At 28.3% G+C, this 12,387-nt stretch overlaps 1 long non-coding RNA gene across 1 annotated transcript; it reads left to right on the forward strand.

Moving 5' to 3' along the window:
• Positions 1-845: 845 nt before the first annotated feature.
• On the forward strand, positions 846-12,171 carry LOC126878866 (uncharacterized). Its single transcript, XR_007695843.1, has 2 exons — positions 846-1,208; positions 8,638-12,171. It is a non-coding gene; the product is annotated as an uncharacterized LOC126878866 (long non-coding RNA).
• The last annotated feature ends 216 nt before the right edge of the window (positions 12,172-12,387 follow it).

Genomic DNA, 12,387 nt, shown 5'->3' on the forward strand with positions numbered 1-12,387 from the left:
GGCCCCAATGCAACCAGGAAATCCCCATTTCCTTAAAAAATCATTTTTTAAAACATCCCGTTCTTCTTCACTTATAGGAAATGTTATTTTCTGAGGCACAAAATGTTCATTTAAAATATCAGTTATTAGATGGACATACTTATGAACAGTGCTCTGGGCTATACCAAAATTAAACTCTTCTCCCAAACACCTTTGATACGACCCTGTTGCATAAAAACGTAAACTACAAAGAACTATACTTTCTACAGTTATTCCTCTAGCTACTTTTCTCTCTGCTACATGATGGCTTACAAATTGGATGAGTATTGATGCTAAGTCCTTAGAGAGTCTGAATAACTCTATAAATCTTTTTTCAGGCAGTTCAAATGGTTCCTGATTTCGTCTGAGTTGTTCACGTTTACGAACCAATGCAAGATTTTCTTGTCTTCTTTGAATTTGTAGTAAATGTTCTCGAACAATTGGCAGCATACTTGTGATTTTTATTAAGAAATTAACAAATTTGGTCCAAAGCACTTGTGATTTTATATAAGATTAAGTTTTTATAGAAAATAACATACTATAAATAAAGTTAATGTTATTTATAGTATCATGGAAAATAAGTAAATATACAAATAAATAATACAAATATTAGAGTTTTTATATAATTTTTTTTTTAATTTCTTCCAAAACACACTAATAATAATAGCATAACCTTAAAAACTGGTTAACTCGACACCTTTAGGGTTGTCGAGAGATTTTGGTCGAGTCGAGTCGATTTATCGAATGTCGTGAAACAAAGTTCCCGATTATCGAGTTAACTCTATCGACTAAACTCGATAATCGAGTTTCGTGATCCACCTCCAGTGGTGGGATCACGATCAGTAGAATGGTAGAATGCTGACGTCACAAAAATAATTCTACAATCGACAATTTTGGTATCACGTTAACACGCTTGGGAAAGTAGAATCGGTGCTCGGCAATGTTCGGATATTCTACTAGCCATGTTAAAAATATCGCTTCTTCTTCTTAAAAATATTGCTGTTTGATGTGTGGTTGTCTTTATTTTGTGGTGGTTGTATTCAAAAAGCTAACCTAAAGAAAGATTATAATTTGTGATTATTTTCAATTTGTATATTTTAATGTTTGAAACTATTTTATTAGAAATCACTAAATTTTTAAATTTTACCTGTGACTAGAGAACATTGTTATATTAAGGTATTTTTATGTAGGTATTTTTTCTATAAATTCCTGTTACTGTAAAGGAAAAATAACACATTAATAAGTTGTAGGTTTATATCATTATTATTAATATATTTTGATGTTTATATTAAATACCGATATAGTTCGACGTTCAGATGCTTCCTGCTCGGATACTTGGTCATATACAAAGAAATGAGCAATTAAGAAATGAAATAAATAGGTATAATATAGAGGAGAATAATGAGAAGGGAAAGTGATGCATTTACTTTAGGAGTTTGTAGATCTATTTATATCAACAGCAGACATAGTGAACTATTTAATTATTAATTATTATTAATATATTTTGATGTTTATATTAAATACTGATATAGTTCGACGTTTAGATGCTTCCTGCTCATATACAAAGAAATGAGCAATTAAGAAACGAAATAAATAGGTATAATATAGAGGACAATAATGAGAAGGGAAAGTGATGCATTTACTTTAGGAGTTTGTAGATTTATTTATATTAACAACAGACATGGTGAACTATTTTTTTGAGAGGCTTATACCTCATAATATGTGATAATCCGTTCATCCAAGCAGTGTTGAGCCTTCACTGTAAATTTTTACCTCACTTATTTTTATGCAATAAGTTCCTATCAAAGAGTAGTCGGTCAGAGCTATCAGTTATTTTTCGTCCGCTATAACTTTTCCCACGTGTAGCGATTCATTTTCAAACAAATTAAGTCAAAACATAAAGTGAAATGAACGTTGATGTGTATATACATTTTGTATACTAATATACTAAACACATCGGCGTACGTTTCACTTTATGCCTATATATAACTACTATATCAATTGCCTAAAATACTGTTAGCAACCGTTTAAATGATGTAACAAATTTAACAATTGAATATCTAAGTGAAGAGTCGATTATCTTTCCTACTACATTCGTTCAAAAAGAGAATTTTAAAAGAAAATTTATGCAGAAGTTTAACTTTCCTGGCTGTGTAGGGGCCATAGTTTGCACACATGTTGCTATAATTGCTCCAACGGAACGGGAACATAACTATCTTAATAGAAAAGTTATCTTTCTAAAAATGTAGAAATTGTAACACTCGTTATATAACACTACTTACTTGTAATATTATATTATGTACTATATGCTGCCAATAATCAATTTATAAAAATAATGTATTATCACATAATATATTATATTGCAAATATCACAAAAATTTGTAGTATTTGTTGATATTTGTGTTGAAAAAACTTTGACTAACAAAATAAAGAATAAGTAAAAAATTACAATCTTTTAGGCGTGTGATCCAGACTTAAAAATTTTAAACATCGATGCTAGATGGGGAGGTGCAACACATGATGTGGAGAAACTCAAATGTAAAACTTTTTTGCAGCAGATCGTTTAAAATAGAGATCAAAGCATTTTCCATTTCTATTCTGGCAAAGATTACTTTCACTTCTTAGTTATCTTTGCTGGACGGTGAAGCTTTATATCTTATTATGAAGTATTTTGAACATAAAACTTTTGTTTTATGGATGCATTTAATCAAATATCTTAAAGAAATGTTTATTTAAAGTTTCATAATAATTTTTATAAGTAGTTTAATATTATTACTTATTTTTGCACTAGAAATAATAATTGTAAAGATTCATTGACTAATGACCAGTTTCACCAAAGATGAATAGTAGTTTATTCGATGAATAAAATTATTCAACTGATAAAACTGACACAACTATGTTTCTCTAACGTCAAATAGTACTTATTTTATTTATTCATCAAATAAGTATTTACTCTTCAAATGAATTGACGAGTTAATCTCACTTTAAATATCTATATAAAGAAAATTTGTCAATTTAATTTTAAATTATCAAACTATTCACTGATTTATTTGTTGTTGGTGAAACTGGCCATAGAGAGTAAAATTGCATTATTTTTCAATTTACATAAATTTGTGGTTTATTTGTGATTTATTCTTTGTTCTTATTTTAGTCTTGGTATGAAACAATGTTAAGACAATACTGTGTGCTTTTTCAGTCCTATGAAAGAAAATGTTTTGGATGTAACAGAGAAGTACTACAACTTTGTTATGAAGATTTGTCTTTATGTTATTTTTATAATGTTCATGGATTATATTTGTTTTTATGTTTTCTTCAGTTTAAATAAAGTTTATGTTTTACCCATTATTGATTTTTATTTCAACCTGAAAATTATAATGATAATAGTAAGAGGATTCTGAGGTTTTTCTGCAGAAACAATGCATTTTTTGAGAAAAAATATTTCACAAAAATTAAGGTTAATTTTGTAAGTCCTCTGTAGTTAATTTACATATATTTTTATATTGTTCTGAAGCTGCTTCTTTGTGATATCGTATGCAATATACTATTTTATTGTGAAATAATCCACGATTTAGTTAAAAATAAAATTTATTAACGTTTCAACTTCCAAGTCGGAAATCGTTATTGAAATACAAAATCTTAATTAATATTTTAGTACTCATTAATAAGTTGAATTAAAATTGATTATATTAATTTATATTTTATATTTCGATAACTGCTTCGGAAGTGGAAGTTAAAACGTCAATAAATTTCATTTTTCACTTAAATTGTGGCTTTTTCCCAATAAAATAGTAAATCATATATTTTTATTAACTAAACTTATGCCTGGTAGCACCAACAAATCTTAAACTCAGCTCAGCTCATAGATATGGCCGCTTTAAGTTTCACTCATATTGCACCATAATTTTCGATTCTTATTTAAATAAATTAAATAATCCATTGTGCCAAGCTGAAAACTGATCTAAGACTCAATGATGCCACACGTACATATATTTCGCAATCTGAGCTTAAGGCACGTCTAAAGTTTAAGATCTGTTGGTGCAACCAGGCATTAAACATCTTTATATAGGTAAGCTTTCAGAATACAAATAATGTGCAAAAGAATAAGCATTTAATCAAAAAATTAAATTCAAACAAATTTTTATAAAAAAACTACAAATAATTTAAATAACTTATTAAAAACAATCACAGTGAAGGTCAAACTTTTTTTTATCTGCATCAACCACTAGGGTTATTAGTGGTAGGTTTATATATTTACTATAAGTATGGGTTGTTAAACAGTATATAAAATCAAAATGTACCTACAATTATGTAGAAAAAAGTTTTATTCATCTAAGAAACATACAGTGTAAGTAGATACATTCACCAATCTATTTTGAGACAAAATTCTATTCTGTACAGGTTTAAGGTACCAGTATCACGAAGAAATAAAGTTGATGTCTCCAAATAAAGGAAAGCCAAACATGTTATTTAGGTTTGTTGCTTCGTTATTCTGCTATTAGTTATCTCAAAATAAAAACTAATTGTATTTTTACAAAACAGTCACTATGAAAAACCACGAGAAACTTTCTTTACATGTCTATGAGAAAAACCGTTGATTGAAATATTATGTTGTAAAACATATTAGTGAACATAAACAATAACAATAAACAAGACAAAAAATACGGAAGCGGGAAAAATAAATATCTGTCATATTGCCATATTGGTTCTGTTTTTGTTTATTAACATGAGAAAGAAAGAGATTAACCGTCCTTTCTACAGCTAAGAAGTGGTAGTTTGAGGAGGATTTTTATTCTACAAGGGTGGGGATAAAATTCGACTGGAAACGACCATTCTATTCATCGTGATACCAAATTTACGCTTGCAGGCGATAATCGAAGGTTGCTAGGCAACGTGACGTCAGCATTCTACCATTCTACCGATCGTGATCCCACCGCTGGACTTGTGTTATGGAAGAATTTGGACCAATCACGGGTCACAGATTTTCGATTTGACACTTGACAGTTCGATCAACTTTTGAAAATATACATTTACCATAATAAAAACAAATTTGTTTTTAATACTGTGTGTTTACCTCTTTAATTTTGTTATTTTTATCCATTTCTATTTTGTTCTGTAGTATTCTGTCCTTTCATTCATCATTTTAGCCTGTAGCTGAATTGGATTTATAGAAGATTGGATTTACATTTATCAAAATGTAGTGAACTGGATAAATGAATTAAAATTCAGAAGATGTAAGTAGATAATTAATATTAATGATAATAATTTTAATTCTATGAGGATGTAAAATAAATACACCTTAAATATAAATACAAGTGTTTTAATTTAGTACCAAAACAAATTTGAAATAGTAATAGTAAATTTAAATAGTACACTTTTGTTAGATCCAAACCCCCAAAAATAGAAAAGTTACAATCAAAGAAATAAAATGATTGGGGTTTTTTAATTTCCTAATATGTAGGTATGTATATATTTTACCTTTCATTATAAGACTTTTTCTATGCTTGGAGTCACACAAAATAATAAGATAAATACTTGTGGATTTTCTATAATTTCTTTATAGAAAAACAGCCAATATCATCTTGTTCTTATGGTATTCCCTGCAGTACATCTACTTATACAATACTTTTGCTTATATACCTATGCTTATATAAATAAAATATATAAAACTATATAATGTAACCAAAAGTGCGTTTATACTTTTAAATACATACCTATACAATTTTATTTTAACTATAATCATACACATTACCCATTAAACTGTTAAACGTACACACAGTTAAAAAATGGACAGGAAAAAACCTACAATGAAATAAACACATAAGTAGGTATCATTCTAAAATTCTTTACCCAAATCCAAATTATTTATTAAGCTAGATTTACAGTTTGATGGACTGTAGACATAGACACTCTGAAAAAAGATCAACATAGAAGTTTGTGTACTCTTGTTTATAAAGCTTGCCACGCATGGGGAGCTACACTATAATATATAATCATATCGCTCACTATAACGATTCCTAACTAGGAACCTAATTAGTTTAGGAACTAATGGTTCCATGCGTGCAGGTTCACTGATCATTACTATAGTATCATATTGCTCACTACAGCGATTCCTAACTAGGAACGAATGGTTACATGTGTGCAGGCTCATTCATTTACTATAGTGAGCGATGTGATATATTACATGTAGTATAGCTCCCCGTGCGTGACAAGCTGTATAATCAAGAGTACACAAACTTCTATGCTGATCTTTTTCCAGTGCGTCTTCCTCTACAATCCTTCAAACTATAAATCCACCTTAATAAATAATTTGAATTTGGGTAAAGAATTTAGAATGGTACTAATGTGTTTATTTCATTTTAGGCTTTTTCTGGCTATTTTTTAAATGTGTGTATGTTTAATGGGTAATGTGTGTGATTATATATCGTCGCTGATTTGCAAAAAGAGGCCAAGTAACATTTTTATATTTTTACTAAGTGGAACTTTAGCTCCCTTTTACACAACCAGTTTAAAACAAAATGTTACTTGGCACCAAAAATTATGAGGCTATCTCAACAACAATAAGTAATACACTTGGCCCCTTTTTACAGAATAGGTAGAACCTTCGTACCTACTTATACAATACTTTTGCTTATATATGCTTATATAAATAAAATATATAAAACTATAATGTAACCAAAAGTGCGTTTATACTTTTAAATACATACCTATACAATTTTATTTTAAGTATATAATCATACACATTACCCATTAAACTGTTGAAATGTGCACACAGTTAAAAAATGGACAGGAAAAAACCTAAAATGAAATAAACACAATATAAGTATCATTCTAAAATTCTTTACCAAAATCCAAATTATTTATTAAGCTGGATTTATAGTTTGACGGACTGTAGACATAGACACTGAAAAAAGATCAACATATAAGTTTGTGTACTCTTGTTTATAAAGCTTGCCACGCATGGGGAGCTATACTATAATATATTATATCATATTGCTCACTATAACGATTCCTAACTAGGAACCTAATTAGTTAGGAACTAATGGTCCCATGCGTGCAGATTCACTCATCATTACTATAGTATCATATCGCTCACTACAGCGATTCCTAACTAGGAACAAATGGTTACGTGCGTGCAGGCTCACTCATTTACTATAGTGAGCGATATGATATATTATAGTATAGCTCCCTGTGCGTGACAGCTTTATAATCAAGAGTACACAAACTTCTATGTTGATCTTTTTCCAGTGCGTCTTCCTCTACAGTCCCGTCAAACTATAAATCCAGCTTAATAATTAATTTGGATTTGGGTAAAGAATTTAGAATGGTACTTATGTGTTTATTTCATTTTAGGCTTTTTCTGGCTATTTTTTAAATGTGTGTACATTTAATGGGTAATGTGTGTGATTATATATTATTTAAAATAAAATTGTATATGCATTATTTGAATTATGTATTTAAAAGTATCAAGGCACTATTGATTACATTATAGTTTTATATATTTAATTATATAAGCAAAAGTATTGTATAAGTTATAAGTAAATGTACTATGTACTGTAGTGAATACCATAAGAACAAGATGACATTGGTTGTTTTTGTATAAAGAAATTATAGAACATTCAAAAGTATTTACCTTATTATTTTGTGTGACTCCAGCATAGAAAAAGTCTTATAATGAAAGGTAAAATACATACATACTATTTTTTTATAGAAAATTAAAAAATCCCAATCATTTTATTTCTTTGATTGTAACTTGTCTAATTTTTACTGGTTTGGATCTATAATAACAAAAATACCTCATTTACTATTTAAAATTTGTTTTGGTAATAAATTAAAACACTTGTATTTATATTTAAGGTGTATTTTATTTTACATTTTCATAGTATTAAAATTATTATCATTATTTATCTACATATAATTACACTTACATCTTCTGAATTTGAATTCATTTTTAGAGTGCACTTTGATAAATACAAGTAAGTAAATCCAATTATACTTCTAAATCATCCAATTAACTTACAAAGATCAATAAAAGTACAGAATACTACAGAACAAAATAAAAATGGACAAAAATAACAAAATTAAAGAGGTAAACACACAATATTAAAAACAAATTTGTTTTTAGTTTTATTGTGGTAAATGGATCTATTTTTTCATTTTCGAAAGTTGACAATCGAACTGTCAAGTGTCAAAAAATCGAAAATCTGTGACTCGTGATTGGTCCAAATTCTCCCATAACACAAGTCCTGTGGTGGGATCACGATCAGTAGAATGGTAGAATGCTGACGTCACAAAAATAATTCTACAATCGACAATTTTGGTATCACGTTAACACGCTTGGGAAAGTAGAATCGGTGCTCGGCAATGTTCGGATATTCTACTAGCCATGTTAAAAATATCGCTTCTTCTTCTTAAAAATATTGCTGTTTGACGTGTGGTTGTCTTTATTTTGTGGTGGTTGTATTCAAAAAGCTAACCTAAAGAAAGATTATTATTTGTGATTATTTTCAATTTGTATATTTTTGTCTTGGGTTGTTTGGAACTATTTTATTAGAAATCACTAAATTTTTTAATTTTACCTGTGACTAGAGAACATTGTTATATTAAGGTATCTTTATGTAGGTATTTTTTCTATAAATTCCTGTTACTGTAAAGGAAAAATAACACATTAATAAGTTGTAGGTTCATATCATTATTATTAATATATTTTGATGTTTATATTAAATACCGATATAGTTCGACGTTCAGATGCTTCCTGCTCGGATACTTGGTCATATACAAAGAAATGAGCAATTAAGAAATGAAATAAATAGGTATAATATAGAGGAGAATAATGAGAAGGGAAAGTGATGCATTTACTTTAGGAGTTTGTAGATCTATTTATATCAACAACAGACATAGTGAACTATTTAATTATTAATTATTATTAATATATTTTGATGTTTATATTAAATACTGATATAGTTCGACGTTTAGATGCTTCCTGCTCATATACAAAGAAATGAGCAATTAAGAAACGAAATAAATAGGTATAATATAGAGGAGAATAATGAGAAGGGAAAGTGATGCATTTACTTTAGGAGTTTGTAGATTTATTTATATTAACAACAGACATGGTGAACTATTTTTTTGAGAGGCTCAGTACCTCATAATATGTGATAATCCGTTCATCCAAGCAGTGTTGAGCCTTCACTGTAAATTTTTACCTCACTTATTTTTATGCAATAAGTTCCTATCAAAGAGTAGTCGGTCAGAGCTATCAGTTATTTTTCGTCCGCTATAACTTTTCCCACGTGTAGCGATTCATTTTCAAACAAATTAAGTCAAAACATAAAGTGAAATGAACGTTGATGTGTATATACATTTTGTATACTAATATACTAAACACATCGGCGTACGTTTCACTTTATGCCTATATATAACTACTATATCAATTGCCTAAAATACTGTTAGCAACTGTTTAAATGATGTAACAAATTTAACAATTGAACATCTAAGTGAAGAGTCGATTATCTTTCCTACTACATTCGTTCAAAAAGAGAATTTTAAAAGAAAATTTATGCAGAAGTTTAACTTTCCTGGCTGTGTAGGGGCCATAGTTTGCACACATGTTGCTATAATTGCTCCAACGGAACGGGAACATAACTATCTTAATAGAAAAGTTATCTTTCTAAAAATGTAGAAATTGTAACACTCGTTATACAGGGTGTCCCGAAAAGATTGGTCATAAATTATACCACACATTCTGGGGCCAAAAATAGTTCGATTTAACCTAACTTACCTTAGTACAAATGTGCTCATAAAAAAAGTTACAGCCCTTTGAAGTTACAAAATGAAAATCGATTTTTTTCAATATATCGAAAACTATTACAGATTTTTTATTGAAAATGGATGTGTATCACTCTTATGACAGGAACATCTTAAAACAAAATTATAGTGAAATTTGTCCACCCCATAAAAATTTTATGGGGGTTTTGTTCCCTTTAACCCCCCCAAACTTTTGTGTACGTTTCAAATAATTCATTGTTGTGGTACCATTAGTTAAACACAACGTTTTTAAAACTTTTTTGCCTCTTGGTATTTTTTCGATAAGACAGTTTTCATCGAGATGCGGCTTCTTTTATAATATGTTTACATAAAAATTTTATGGGGGTTTTGTTCCTTTAAACCCCCCAAATGTTTGTGCACGTTACAATTAAGCTATTATTATGGTACCATTAGTTAAACACAGTGTTTTTAAAACTTTTTTGCCTCTTAGTCTTTTTTTGATAAGTCACCTTTTATCGAGATGTGGCTTCTTTTTCAAAATATACCTAAAAATGTAAATTATAAATAAATTTTCAAATTATTAACAGGACTGTATAATCGTACTTAACCATATACAAATATGTGGTGGATTCGACAAATATTTAAAATATCTCAATAAACACTGGCTTATCGAAAAATGACTAAGAGTCAAAAAAGTTTTAAAAACATTGTGTTTAACTAATGGTGCCACAATAATAATTTAATTGGAACGTACACAAAAGTTTGGGGGGGTTTAAGGGAACAAAACCCCCACAAAATTTTAATGGGGTGCACAAATTTCATTTTATTTTTTTTTTAAGATGATGCTGCCATAATAATGCCACATGTTTATTTCCAATAAAAAATGTCTAATAGTTTTCGATATATGAAAAAAAATCGATTTTAATTTTATAACTTTAAAGGGCTGTAACTTTTTTTGTGTGCACTATTGTATATAGGTAAGTGAGGTTAAATCAACTTATTTTTGACCCTAGAATCTGTGGTATAATTTATGACCAATCTTTTCGGGACACCCTGTATAACACTACTTGTAATATTATATTATGTACTATATGCTGCCAATAATCAATTTATAAAAATAATGTATTATCACATAATATATTATATTGCAAATATCACAAAAATTTGTAGTATTTGTTGATATTTGTGTTGAAAAAACTTTGACTAACAAAATAAAGAATAAGTAAAAAATTACAATCTTTTAGGCATGTGATCCAGACTTAAAAATTTTAAACATCGATGCTAGATGGGGAGGTGCAACACATGATGTGGAGAAACTCAAATGTAAAACTTTTTTGCAGCAGATCGTTTAAAATAGAGATCAAAGCATTTTCCATTTCTATTCTGGCAAAGATTACTTTCACTTCTTAGTTATCTTTGCTGGACAGTGAAGCTTTATATCTTATTATGAAGTATTTTGAACATAAAACTTTTGTTTTATGGATGCATTGATCAAATATCTTAAAGAAATGTTTATTTAAAGTTTCATAATAATTTTTATAAGTAGTTTAATATTATTACTTATTTTTGCACTAGAAATAATAATTTTAAAGCTTCATTGACTAATGGCCAGTTTCACCAAAGACGAATAGTAGTTTATTCGATGAATAAAATTATTCAACTGATAAAACTGACACAACTATGTTTCTCTAACGTCAAATAGTACTTATTTTATTTATTCATCAAATAAATATTTACTCTTCAAATGAATTGACAAGTTAATCTCACTTTAAATATCTATATAAAGAAAATTTGTCAATTTAATTTTAAGATTAATTATTTATATGGGAAATAAGCCACAATTAAAATGAAAAAAATAATTTTATTAACATTTCGACGCCCAAATCGGGTGCCGTTGTCAAAATACAAAATATTACAGTAATATTTTGTATTTTGACAACGGCACCCGATTTGGGCGTCGAAACGTTAATAAAATTATTTTTTTCATTTTAATTGTGGCTTATTTCCCATATAAATAATTAATCATAAAAATGCCACAAGGAAATAGCTTCAGAACAACATTTAATTTCAAATTATCAAACTATTCACTGATTTATTTGTTGTTAATGAAACTGGCCATAGAGAGTAAAATTGCATTATTTTTCAATTTACATAAATTTGTGGTTTATTTGTGATTTATTCTTTGTTCTTATTTTAGTCTTGGTATGAAACAATGTTAAGACAATACTGTGTGCTTTTTCAGTCCTATGAAAGAAAATGTTTTGGATGTAACAGAGAAGTACTACAACTTTGTTATGAAGATTTGTCTTTATGTTATTTTTATAATGTTCATGGATTATATTTGTTTTTATGTTTTCTTCAGTTTAAATAAAGTTTATGTTTTACCCATTATTGATTTTTATTTCAACCTGAAAATTATAATGATAATAGTAAGAGGATTCTGAGGTTTTTCTGCAGAAACAATGCATTTTTTGAGAAAAAATATTTCACAAAAATTAAGGTTAATTTTGTAAAAGTCAGACTGTCCTCTGTAGTTAATTTACATATATTTTTATATTGTTCTGAAGCTGCTTCTTTGCGATATCGTATGCAATATACTATTTT

Source organism: Diabrotica virgifera, chromosome 1, assembly GCF_917563875.1.
Source record: "Diabrotica virgifera virgifera chromosome 1, PGI_DIABVI_V3a".
NCBI lineage: Eukaryota > Metazoa > Arthropoda > Insecta > Coleoptera > Chrysomelidae > Diabrotica > Diabrotica virgifera.